At 38.2% G+C, this 13,804-nt stretch overlaps 1 protein-coding gene across 1 annotated transcript in view; it reads right to left on the bottom strand.

Annotated features, from left to right (window-relative positions):
* Nucleotides 1-13,804, bottom strand: part of LOC140152471 (constitutive coactivator of peroxisome proliferator-activated receptor gamma-like) — a 117,512-nt gene that overhangs the window by 23,824 nt on the left and 79,884 nt on the right. The gene's annotated exons all lie outside the window — the stretch shown is intronic.

Here is a 13,804-nt window from a genome sequence, read left to right on the forward strand (position 1 = left end):
ATATATCGCCTAAACGATAATAAATACATGAAGGATGTTCCAATTTATTCTCTGATTACACAATGTCTAATATACAGAAATATGTTCTTATCATTGTCGCATGATATTTCAACAAAAATGGATTCATAACTATCACCAGCAAACTGCAAATCTTTTCTAACCTTGTAATGAAGGTCATCCGAAACAAACATGGCTACTTCTCCACCACCTCTGTGAGTTCGAGGTGTGTGAACAAGACTATAATCTTTTATATGAACAAGTGGTAGAGGAGTTTCCTTAAAGCGAGTTTCAGAAAAACCATAAATACTAAACTTGTGATTAAGAGTACTAATGTAATCAGAAATAGTAGAAAAATGTTTACTTACACTGCATCCATCCAGGTGGAAGACTGAAAAGCTGGAATTTGACTTCTTAGAAAGTTGATTGAAAGAATCATTCAGATAATAAGAACAGTTGAATTGGTTCAAATCATCGTCATAGTCACTGATATCAAGAGGATTGAAAGACAGACTACGAAGCCTATCATAATCAATGTTACAATGATGCTTAGTGATAGAATTAATAAATTCATAGTCGCTTACTAACTGGTTAAAGGGAAGGTCAAGTAAGGAGCATGGAGAACAAATCCAATTTTTACTAGGATTCTGAGAGTCCACACAAGCATGATTGAAATTAGAGCCACACATGGAGCATATCAAACCGGTACCATTATTCAGTTTAAGACACGTTTTACAGACAGACATAAGATCAAGAAAACAAATAAAAACAAATAAGATACATTAAATAACAAAGATCTGAGAGACCAGGATGGAAGGGCCTATAATGGAGGCCCGGATGGGAGGGCCTATAATACAGCTTATCGCGCACAGCAATAAGTTCAGGGACCAATTGGTAAAAGGGTCAACAATAGGACACAAGAACAAGTAAATGCGCAACTCTAAGAAAAATGATCAAAAACAAATAATGAGAACAGCCAAAATCAAACACTTTGGAAAAAAATGAAAGGAAATATTGCAGCTGAATGAGAACACTATACAAACTGGCTCACCTGAAGCTTGGAAGCAACAAAGGTTCGCATGTTACCGGTCGCATTAACGAACCAAAGATAGACGCTCAGAGCGCATGCGCCGCATGCGCCAATAATCAGAATTACATGAGGAATGGCATTACAATGGAAGGGTCACACAATTGCAATACTTTTTGGCGGCCTCTTTGTATCACAAAATGAGATAAAAGACACAAGCAAACTTTATTGCTTAAACAAAAACTTAAGCTCTCACTGTGACATGTTCAGATTAGTCTCTTGCTTAAGAAAACACAGCTCATATTTGGTGTGTCCAGTCCAGCCCTTTGCCAGCTCAAGGTCACGTACGCAACGTGGCATTCCCTCGAACAGGTTTGCCAAGGTTCCGTGTGGAATATCTCGCCAGCAAGCAATGAGGGCGTGTCTAAGTTCCTACAAGCTGATTGGTTGGTTGTCCATGTTACCTAACATGCGGGATACTTCTGCCCATAAGATCTCTGTAGGGTTCATATCCGAGCTCAAAGCCGGCCAGTCCAGGCGTTCTACATTCTCATTTTCAAGGAATTCCCTCACGCGTCGAGCTCTGTGCGCCGTAGTGTTGTCATCTTGGATCATGAAATTGTTCCCAAAGCATAACTGTATCAAGAACATGCAGGCATTGGTCCTGGTTCATGTGTCCTTCTAGCATGTAGAGGTGTGATTTTGATATACTGTGAAATGCTCCCCATACTGTGAGATTGCCATCACCTCCCTGGACTCCAGGCTGGATACCTCAAGCAGGGCTTGACCAACCTGTCTTCGGACCTTGAATCGGCGACCATGTCTGTAGAGGAGGAACCGGGCCTCGTCACTGAAGATCACATTACGCCAGTGGCCTACTATCAAATTCCTGTGTCTCTGTGACCAACGCAAGCGCGCATGCCGATGTCTTTGCAGAGGTATCGGCTTCCTTATTGGTCGCTTTGCGCAAAAGCCTGCACTAACCAGCCTATTTTTCACAAGTTTCCTGGTAACAGGCGTGTTTATGGACCTCAGTTATTCTGTTCGTAGCTGAGAGGCAGGCTTTGTGCGGCCATTGCGGCAAAGTCTCAGGAGAGATCAGTCTTCCCTGGCAGTCGTCTTTCGGGGCCGACCTGACCGTGAACTAGGCCTAGCAGTTCCGGTCTCTCGACGTCTCTTCAAAATTTTAGGAACTGCACCTTGTGTAATTCCTAAAGTGGCACCAATATCCTTCTGTTTGTAGCCGCTATTAAGTTTATTTGTTATTTTCATCCACATTTTGACCATTCATCCCGAATGCCCTCACTTCACCCCATTTCAAGACGGATTGACGGTAATGGTTTTAACACTGGTAAACTGAAGGTTCATGAAAGGGTTAGTTACAAGATAAGATAAAACTTAATTCTATACCTACTTATTGCAGTTTTTGCAACCATACCAATTTTTCACAAAAAGTACAGCTCAACTTATCATACTTTTCCTACATTCGACCTTGAATGATTTTTGAGTTGACACAGTCATGAAAATAACTATAGATACTTGACAAGACCATTAGTAGCCCAGTTCTGAACCTTTTCATTGATCATTCATAACAATAGGTATCTGATGGATCAGTGAAGATAAGAAGGGATTATAATATCCGTAACCTTGATATTATAGTACATCTCGAGGAAAAAGTGCAATGGACATGTTTTCATTTTATGTTTCAAATATCCCACGCATGAAAATTGAGTATTTAACCCAAAATGGAAAATGGAACAATTTATTGGAAATCTGCTTTAACAGATTTTTTTGACATCTTTTTCTGCACTGTATTATACCTAAATTAAGAAATTTGATAAATATTCAAAGAAAATATAGGTCATCCAAAAAATTGTGATTTTTAAACATTTTGGGGCAAAAAAGGAAAAATAAGCAAAAATATCAAAATCTGTCTAACAGTTTCATTCATCAAGTCATAACAAACGGCCTACATGCTTAATTTCTAATAAAATATTGAAATTGTGAAAAATATAGGTATTTATTGATTTTCATGTTTTTTTCTTGCAAATATGCTAATAATATGCAAATTATGAAATTGCAAAATAAAGTTTCTACATAGCATACATCTTTCAAGTATGATGTTCAAAATGACAGACATCAAAAAGAGATTCGATGAAATGTAAAGGTGTAGTATCAATTTTGGCATGGACTGTCTGGTTAGGCAAAGTACGGTAAGTTGAGCTGTACCCAAATTTGCCATATTAATTGGGTGCTTTCAAGTGCACTTTTGCCCAAATGCGACCGATTGGGCGCATTGGTCTCCACTGAAAACCCGCCCATCGATAAACCACAATTGCTGAAAAGATACCCAAAAAACGTAGCACATACCCATATACTTTCAACCAGAGACACCCACCTCCCTGAAAATTAACAGTATCATGGCAATACCTCTTCATATCTGTAGGGGATCATGATGAGCACGGTTTAGAGCACGAAGGCTTCAATTTAAGGCAGACAATAACATTACCAGTTTCATAATTTTTATACTACAGTAACATGATTTAGGATAGTTTCTCCAGAAATTAAAGGGCAGAAACTTAAATACAATATACCAGTTTCATTTATACTAACATGTTTTAGGAGCGTTCTTCCAGAAATGCGGTTCCTTTTTAAAACGCGGCTGGCTAAATACGTCAGGGTGACGGAGTAAATTAAACCATAGATCTGTTGTCCCACACTTTGGAGCACCACCGAGGTAGAAGTAATATAAGGTAAACACCGTGTACGTCCATTCTCCACAAAACATGGATTCTTGTATTCGGATAAGAAATCTTGCTTGAATGTATGAATCAGCTTAGGGAAGCAAAAAACCATATATTATGTTAAAAACGTTTGCCTCTTACGTAATTTTGTTTATTTATTTATTTCTTATTTAACCTGGGTGACCAATCAATGCACTAGCATTGTTCTCCCTTGGTTCCCAGGTGAATACGTAATGTAGAACGTTATTCACTCAGAACGCAGGACAACCGATTCTTTTGTTCTGCTTAGCTCACTCAGTCATTTAATGAGGCAATACAAACGATCGAATTTGGTGTTGAAATGAGCAAAATTTTGAGTTACACCTTTTCAATGTAAAATTAATTTTCTCGGCCAAATGAAAAGCAATAATTTTCATTTTTTTCAGTAAATGTCAGGAAAAACTGTAATGCTTGATACTGTATTTTTTTCCGCAGGCGGATATAATACGGAATTTGCTGGAGATAAAATATAATTATTTGACACATAATTGTGACTGTGGAAATTGTTTTTGTGTTTGGTAGCTTTATGTATAACAAGATTGACTTATGTAACATTGTTGTTGTATATGCGTTGAGTTTGTGTACGATAATTTGGAAAAAAACATTCATTTTAATATACTATTTTTAGAAACACACTATTTTTAGAAACTCTCTGGCCTCTTCACTGAGCTAGACGCATGCGTGGTGTCAATTTTGTATAGAATTGGGCTCATTTGCATATGCATAAGTTCGTTGATAAGGCTGTGGCGTACTTAGTGATAGTAGAGTTCCAGTAAAATGAAGTTGCACGATTGCGTTTGATGATATAATGCGTATATATTTAAACTGTTGAAACATTTGTTTTTGTAAATCTGCACAATGTCCAGGCATGTCGCAAATGGCAAATATTGTACTACGTAATAATATGTCCTAGTGTATTGTATTTGTTCGAAAAGTTTAGCCCCGCTAATTTACTTCGCGCAAGGCATAGTTGAAGTTGGATAACTTAATTCACGATAAAGGTAGGGATAGAGATATGACGTCATCAAAAAGTGATTTGTTTCAGATTGAGAAATAATGCATGTCAAGTAAAATTTTCGCTGACATTTTTATTTTACTGTTGTATTAATTGTTGTCAATGAAAGTGACAGTAAAATTTCGAAAATAACCGTGCATTTATGACGAATTTATGTCATGGGACTATTTGTTATGGTTTTAATGCGGAGGACATGGAGCTATAGAGGTCAGTAAACGTGAAATGGTCAAAGTCACGTGGACATGCACATGGAGTTGCAGACACGTGTAATAATAATTGTGGGAAATGTTAAATTGTTTTATTGTCGTATACAATTGTTGTATAGGTCTACTGAAGCTGACAATCAATTCAAAGAAGATAATGAAGAATGATGAGGAAATGTTTGTCATGGGACTATATTTTGCTTTAATGTGGAGGGACATTAAGTTAACGTTCAGATAATGTCAAACGGTCAGCTTGCACGTGGATGACACGTGAATTGAAAAAGTCTTTGTCTCCGGTTGTTGTTCCGGGTTTGGAGTAAACTTATTTTCTCGTTTTATACACAACGTGTGATCACTGTGATGTAATCGGAAACCAGCGAATAACGGCTGGCGTAACATTTTGTGATGGGGTTAAAGGAGTAGTGGGGTTAATGAAGGTTACCATGCGAAATGACTTGACCAGGTCAGCACGTCAGTGCATACTGCGAGTTTGTTATCAAGATTTTTTATGAACCCAAGCTCAAGTGCACTAATTGCTTCTTGTAGCATCACCAAGGTAAACATTCGCATGACCTTGTGCATGTTCTCTCACACAGTGGACTTGACATGTACGTTCTCTGTATGCTGCTTTCAGCATAATTATAGACCTTTACAGGGTCTTGTATGCTTTCAGTTGACAAAAATCTATATATTACTGTACTTAGTATGTGCATCGCCTATTTATATTACCGGTGCACACATGATTTATAAAGCGCGTTCATCTATGTGAACTGTTAGTATTATAGTTTCAAGTATTTTACAAACCTGTTACTCAGATAAAAAGTAGGCCTATCATAACTCCAAAAATGCTGTTTTAAAGAAAACTAAAAACCACATTCTTGTGATTCCCGTTAAGTTATGTGTATACTGATTTAAAAGCAACCCTTTGAACCCAATACAAAGTCTGTGAAATTCCAGAAGTTACGTATTAAATATGTGACACAATCTGATCATGCAGAACAAAGGAAGCATTTTTCACAATTCATTTCCCGGAAGGGGGGCACTCCTATTGTCGCCTGTACACCATCCGCGATAATCAACTTTTGAAAGCACCCTAAACAAGGATTTAACCCTTGGCAAAAACGACACCCTAAACAGGTAACACGCGCCTGTTTCACACCCTAAACAGGGATTTTATTCCTTGTATCAAATTTCATACCCTAAATTTCATTTCCGCGTATTAGCAATTGCAATTTTGCTAACTTTGCCCCCAATTTTTCATGTTTATTACACCCTAAACACGAAACGCGCGTATCGCGCCTACCCTAAAAAGTACCCGTTTTACGCGTTTTTATTATTGCGGATGGTGTACATGCCACAATGGGAGTGACCCCTAGGCCTACCGGGCAACCGCCATACTTCAATATGCTTGGTTCTAGTAGAGTTCTGATGATTTGTAGTATCCATTTTCTTCAATGTTATTTTTGTTGGCCCCTACACCATATTTTTGCCTTGATCTCAATTACAAATTTGCCGGCTTGGGCCCTAAACCAGATATCACACATTGTTACAAATTCAATTCCAGCAACCTCTTATTTCCAGGGGCGGCGGAACGATGTTGAAAGTGGGGGGGCCAGTCAGGGTGATGTCAAAAATTAAAATAATGGCCGCGAAGTGGCTCATCGCGTCAGCTTGCGCGACACAGGGGTGTCTGAGGGGGATGTGCCCCGTCAGAAGTGAGAAACTTTTGCAAAATGAAGGCCCAATTTAAGCCATTTGGTGGACCATTCTGGCACTATTATTGTGTACAATTTTAGTTTGAAAATTCCGAAAATGGGTTAAATGAAGGCCCAAATTGAAGCCATTCGTGGATAAGTTTTCACTATAATTGTATAAATTATTGCTTTTAGTGTTGGGTGTCCTAATACAGGGAGTTGGAAAATTTTGCAAAATGAAGGTCCAATTGAAGCCATTTTGTGCATAATTTTTACACTTTCTTTAAGCATGTTAAGGTCTAGAATAGAGATTTGATTATTTATGTTCACCCAGACATGTTACACACAGCACATTATGGGTTAAAAGTGGGGGGGGGCAGGTCCCCCCAGTCAAAAAAGTGGAGGGGCCACTGGCCCCCCTGCCCCCCCGGTTCCGCCGCCCTTGGTTATTTCAATTACTTGTCTTTATATGAATATACTAAAGTGAAGTCAAATAGGCCTACAGCATCTACATGTAACTCAATTCATACAAAATCTCAGTTTTGTTAGGCATTGAGTGTTATGCTGTGCTGACCTTTCAATTAATATTAATTAACAACATTGAAGACAAACCTGCAGTGACAAAATCATTAAACGGAGACGAATGTAACTATTCGTCTCAGCTCAGATGTGACATGTTTTCATTCAAAGATTATTTATTCTATACTTCTCTTAAGTTAAGTGCTTTCAGTGATTCCAGCGAAAGTAAATTTTGTCTTAAATACATAGCTTTCAGCTGAATTACTATGTTAGCACATCTATGACAATGCAAAGGTACCAAAATCTGAATTTTGATGACTCACGATACGATCGTCCAAATGAGCAAATCGCCGAATGGGCCTTTAAAACCTGTTACTTTTAAATCAGTGGCTCCGGAACCGAGGCAAATCCATCATGTTTCCTTTAATCACTGCGTTGTCTTTTTTAAGGACATATCTTGTTTTCAAATCCTAGTGTTAAACTTAGGCGTGGAATTCAGTCATTTAGTGTAAGATTTTCGATTTTGATAGGACTTAATGATTAAATAACACCTACCGACGCCTGCTGTAGGAGGCTTTTCCCACTGGCAGTACAAGTCATATTTAAAACATTCCACAATCCGTAAACTAAAAATTATTATCTAGGCCTGGTGAACATGTACATGATGTATAGGCCTACTTGGTTTATATCTTGATCAAGGCGCTTGATCTAAACATGAAGTTCATACTTTTCAGTTCAAGGATACGTTCAACAACTAAGACCAATACTTTGTGTTTCTGTTTAAAGTTATCGGATCACTGGGTTTGCTTTCAATCGTCAATGACACAAAAAAAGTCAGTTGAAGGCCTATTCAGTGATCTTTTCATTCGGAAAATCGTAAAAATCACAGCTTATCATAGTCTGCTCGCTCTGCTGGTGGATAAGCCGAACGAATACTGCTGCTTTCCTCGTTCTTTGGCAAATATTTTTTAGAAATACCTAATGACAATTTTAGTTACTTATCCTTCACTTTTAAGCAATATTTATACACAATTTTTGGACCGGGCCAGCAGGAGCTGGCCCGGTACTTATTAGTCGGAAATAAAAAATTGTTGTTTCTAGAATATGAATAAGATAGAATTCGTAAAGAAAACAGGTTGACCTGGAGCAAGTTGTTTTGATAATGTTTAAATTCAACTTTAAACGTGTAAACATTAAAGTTGTATGTGAAGGGAATTTTTGTGTTGAAACAATGATGAAAAATTAACAGGTTGTTTAATTTTTTTAGGAATGAAATTAAACGTTGTTAAATTGTTACAAGTCAGTCGCTCTGACGGTTACAGCATTCACCTTGAGTACTCTTTCATGTGTAGTTTCACCCCGGAGTTTCACTTGGGGTTACCAAGTTAAAGAGACTACCATAGTCAAAGGTCACCATGGTCGAGGTCGGGACACGCTATTAGTATTACATGTACTACCCCCACTGGGTTTAACTTGCAGCTAGCATAGCAGTATGCGATTGTGAGTGAACCTGATAGATAGTGAGGGTCTAGTCTCCTTCACTATTTATACCATCGGACAACAAACTATCTTTGCATAAATTGTACACCCGTGCACTAGTAAAAATTCCCTTAAAAAGGGAAAGCCAGCCTCAATGTAGAAGAGGTCTTGTGATTAGTTTGGGTCACCGTAAAAGGCATTTTTAGGATCACGCTTACATCCAATTTACATGGCAGTCCTCCAAACCATCAATAATGAGAACATGCACACTGAAACAGCATGTTTCATTCATTACTCCAAATTGTTTCGTCTTTTTGTCTTTTCTGCTTTTTACCTATGCCTATTATTAATATTAAGAAATACATTGCAGTTTTTAGTTTATTCGCTATATAAACTCACCTTACATGGACATTTATATTTTACATTAATTCGCAATGTATAGTTTACTATATATATACTAGATAGTGTCAAGCACATAAAGGACTGATTACTCACTACCATGACTACAAATACAATCTTCACTTTTAGACTGTATTTTTCTGATTGTGTTGATTGTTAGTCCGAAACTCCTGCGAAGCTATGGACATGGCATCTTACCTACCGTTTAATAATAATCTACATTGTGTGTTTTCTCTTCAATCATTTTCATCATGTTGAATGTAATTTTATGAAGTGTCATTTTATCTATAATTAATAAATTAAGACAATAATTTGTTTATTTTCTATAATGCATGTCAAATGGGTACATTGTTCAATACGATAGCATAGATAATTACTTGAACAATACTTGTAATTGTATATTCTAATTTCAAAACAATAACATCAACTGACCGCAGGTAATTGCGCAACTTGCAGAATATTAAAGGAAGATTACCGATATGTTTGCAGAATGATTTCTTTAATTTATCATCAATTACACGTACATCATTATATTTTATGTCCCAAATATAATTTCAGACCATCTCTTGCCATCAAATACTATCAAAGAAAAGAATATATCAAAAGCATTACTCATACTTCACATGGAATCAATACTGTCCCGGTCCATCCCTTTTTAAAGGGATTTTTATATTTATTTACCTTTAGGAAACTGAGCGATGGCTGGCATTAGTTATTGTTAGTTGCATCAAATCAAGTTTGTTTCCAAATATTGAATTCAAAAATAGAACAAATTCTAACAGATTACTTAGTATTATCTAATCATTAATAACGGACATAAAAGCATAAAGAAAACCTTGGTCAAAATTCTAAGACAAAAGAAGCAATAATTTTAAACTTTCAGCACACAGGCTTTTTTTTTTTGATGGGGGAAATTGGGTGGAAGCCCAAGAATAAGGGGCAATGGCCCCATATTCCCGCCCCCTTGGATCCCCCACTGTATCTATGTCCAACTTATGAAATAAATCATAAATCTTCCTAAGTTGTGGAAGGTAGAAAGGGGGCCAAGCATTTTATGGCAGGCCATTTTGAAATTTTTGGACCCGGTAAGGTATACGGTATCGGTAGGGTCCATCTTATTTGAAAAGGTATGTCAACTTCACAAACACCGACACCTGACCAAACAAAAAACAAACAACCAAAATAATTTATAGGTAGGTGACCTACTATTAACTTTTACTTGAATAAAGTAGGTCCAAACTAAGCGTTTGATAACATAAAATGTTAAATCAATCCGCAAACCTGCTTACTATACGATTACCAGACTAAAAATGTAATTTATAGATCAGGCCCCAATCGATTTTTACTTATTTATTGGGAAATCAGATATGGACCGTTTAGCATTGCAGTTTTCAGTTTGTGCATTGTGTCAATCCCCGGGATCAATCTCATAATGAGCAGCCATATGTGATGCGATCAATCAAAATCAGTCTGAACATGGTCTGCAGCAGGCCCGTGTCAATTTTGGGATTCTTACATTTTCATTTTTAGCGTATTCAAAGCTCCACGTTAATACGACCTTTGCTTACGCAGTTACACCAATTTGAACACCGGTACATAAAAAAAGAAAGCGACGGAAAAAACGGAGTACTTTAGAGTCATTTTTAGCACACCTAAAATACATTTAAATACATAGTCAACTTAGCAACGATACCTTTTGTTTAAGACATGGCTACAAAATTTGGCATAACAAAAAGCTATAATTACGAGCTTCTTTTAGAATAATTTCACGATTTTTGAAGTTGGATGGGGGTCAAAAAAGTCACTTTTTTAAACATTTTCCCTTTGGAATTTCATCAAAACATATTTTCATTTGCACACATGTATCATTTGCGATTTGTTTATGAAAAAAATCCACATGACTTTACAGCCAAGAGATTTATTTTAAGGCCACTGTTCATCGTCTTCCTACAACGTGTCCATCTGCTTGGTTAATTCAATATAATGCCGCTCTATAAAGCACAGAGCGTCAAAGAATCAGATCACCGCCAAGCGGCAGCCTTTCAATGTCTTTTCTGATTGTTAATATCCAAATAACAGTCAGCACCGGAACGGATTGGAACAGCGTTTATTTCAAACGACAAATACTCTGAGACAGTAACTTGTAAACCCAAGGACACAATTCAAAAGGAATCTCCAGCCAGGAGCTTTCTTTTCTATACATTGTGGATTTTGTCATCAAGTTTACACAGGTTTACATTGGTGAAACTGGGAGAACTTTGAAAAGGATAAGTCCCGGGATAAGTACTGAACATGCTGAACACCAGAGAGACACCGATTCTGGCAACACACAAAATTCAGCAGTCGCTGAACATGTGTGGCAAAACCAACATGACATTGACTGGGACAATCGCATGATTTTTAACAGCTTGTCTGAGAGGAAGTTCATGGAAGCTTGGCATGTCCATTCTACTCGGATAATTTCAATAGGACGAAGAAGTGGCTATTCCTCCTGAATGGAACAGATTATTCAAAATGAATGTCTTTGATTTTCACCCCCTCCCACTCGATAATATGTTTTTCTTGAGAAATGTGGTCAGTAATTGGGCTTATTTTTCTGTTGTTGATTGTTTCCTCTTTGCTCTCGTGTAATTTCTGTTGCGTGTTATCTTCCTGGCATTCATTTTTTATGTTCTTTGCCAAATCCTTTGCAATCAACTCTATAAACTGCTTCACATGTCTTGTTGTTGGTATCCATTTTATCTTCGGGATGGACTAAGCTCTTTAAATTATTGTGGTGTTTCAAGGCGGCAGCAATCCGGTGTTTCCAAAGGATGAGTTGAAGTTTCACATGGTCACATTGCATATATGTATGCAGGTGTGGTTCGTATAATGAGAGTATCAGTGGCGTGCGCAAAGGGGGGCAGGGGGGCCATGCACCCCTCACTTTTGTTGGTCATTCGGGGGATTCGGGGGAAAAACGTTTAAAACATCAAAATTTGCTCACAATCAGACTCCATTCGGGGAACTGAACAACCTGCCCCCCGACTCCCCCCACCCCCCACTTTCAATGTGCTGCGCACGCCACTGGAGAGTACCGTATGACATCGAATGCGGTCAGCGGCAGCCCTGGTAGCCTCAGTGATGCTCAGGCCTGTGATAATTTTTAATGTCGTCAAGCCAGCACGCTGCAGGTCTGTCTCTCTTGCGTTTTCCCTGAACCATTTTATGAACAATAATGTTTTCTGAAGGCAGTGATGTCTGGTGATGTGGCCAAAGCATGATAACTTTTTAGAAATGATATCGGCTCGCAAGGTCTTCTGAACTCCAACATGTCCAAGCTCTTGAAGAACCCACTCATTTGTTTTCCTCGCAGTCCATGGAATCCTCAGTATTCATCGATAGCACCACAGCTGAAAAGAATTCAGTATCTTCCTGTCAGATAATTTCATCGTCCAGGATTCAGATCCATATGATGCCACAGCAAATGCTGTTGATTTTAGCAAATGAACCTTGACGGATGGAGGAAGTTTACTTTTCCACAGTTTGGTCAGGTTTGAGACTACACTTCGAGCTATTGCCAATCATCGTTTTATCTCCTGGGTGCAGTCACTTTTGGTGTTAATGATGGAGAAAAGCATCGGTATCATTTCGTCCTGCGTCTACAATCATGACTTTCGTCTTCTTTGTGTTCAAGATCAGTTCCCTCTGTTCACTTGCCGATTTTATTGCTTTCAATAGATCCATCAATTCCTCTTTGCTACTGCAAACCAGGGTTGTGTCGTCTGCATATCTGAGATTTGTGATCCGCTGACCACCTATGGTAACACCTCCTCCAAAGTCTTCCAAAACATCTCTCATGATGCTCTCAGCATAGATGTTGAAGAGCTGAGGAGACAAAATGCACCCTTGTCTCACAAAATGCACCCTTGTCTCACACCTCTGCTAATTTGGAACCACTCTGAGTCACCTCTACCATGGCTACTCGTCCTGACTGACGATTCCTGATAATGGTATAGCGTATTGATGAGCTTCACCACGTGACCGGGGAATCCCATATCCCCCATGATGTTCCATAGGTCTTGATGGTTGACACAGTCAAATGCCTTGCTGTAATCGATGAAACAAAGGTAGAGTGGAATGGAATGTCCTCTGCATTTTTCAATGATATTATTATTGACCACATTTCTCAAGAAAACCGTGTTATCGACTGGGATGGGTGAAAAGACTCTAATCAATACACTAGAAGGATCCGCGAAGCAAAATGGATTCGCAGAAGGGCAACAAAACCATGAACAGAGACATTGGAATGTATTCTCTTGATCACTTTTATTCGCGGGAGACGCAGTAAACCTGGAGAGAAGCACGTGTGATAAAGTTGACATACCCTGCTATCGAAAGCTAAGAAAAGTGAGTTTAAATCTTTGGATTTGTCTGTCTAAAATTTAATAATTTATTACTTGCTGAAAACAAAATATGAAATAAAAGTATTTGAGTACCGCAATACTTAAAATCAAATACTGGTAATAGCAACATTAGACACATTGATCAGTGGCTCCGGAACCGGGGGGCCTGGGGGCCCGGCCCACTCAATAATTTTGGTGAGGGGCCCAAGTACCCTAGAGCTCCCCCCACCCCCATAATCTGAGGTAAACTCCATACTTTCAGGGTAAAATTCATAATTTTAGGGTCAGATTCATAATTTTCAT

The sequence above is a fragment of the Amphiura filiformis genome, chromosome 5 (genome assembly GCF_039555335.1).
Source record: "Amphiura filiformis chromosome 5, Afil_fr2py, whole genome shotgun sequence".
Lineage (NCBI taxonomy): Eukaryota > Metazoa > Echinodermata > Ophiuroidea > Amphilepidida > Amphiuridae > Amphiura > Amphiura filiformis.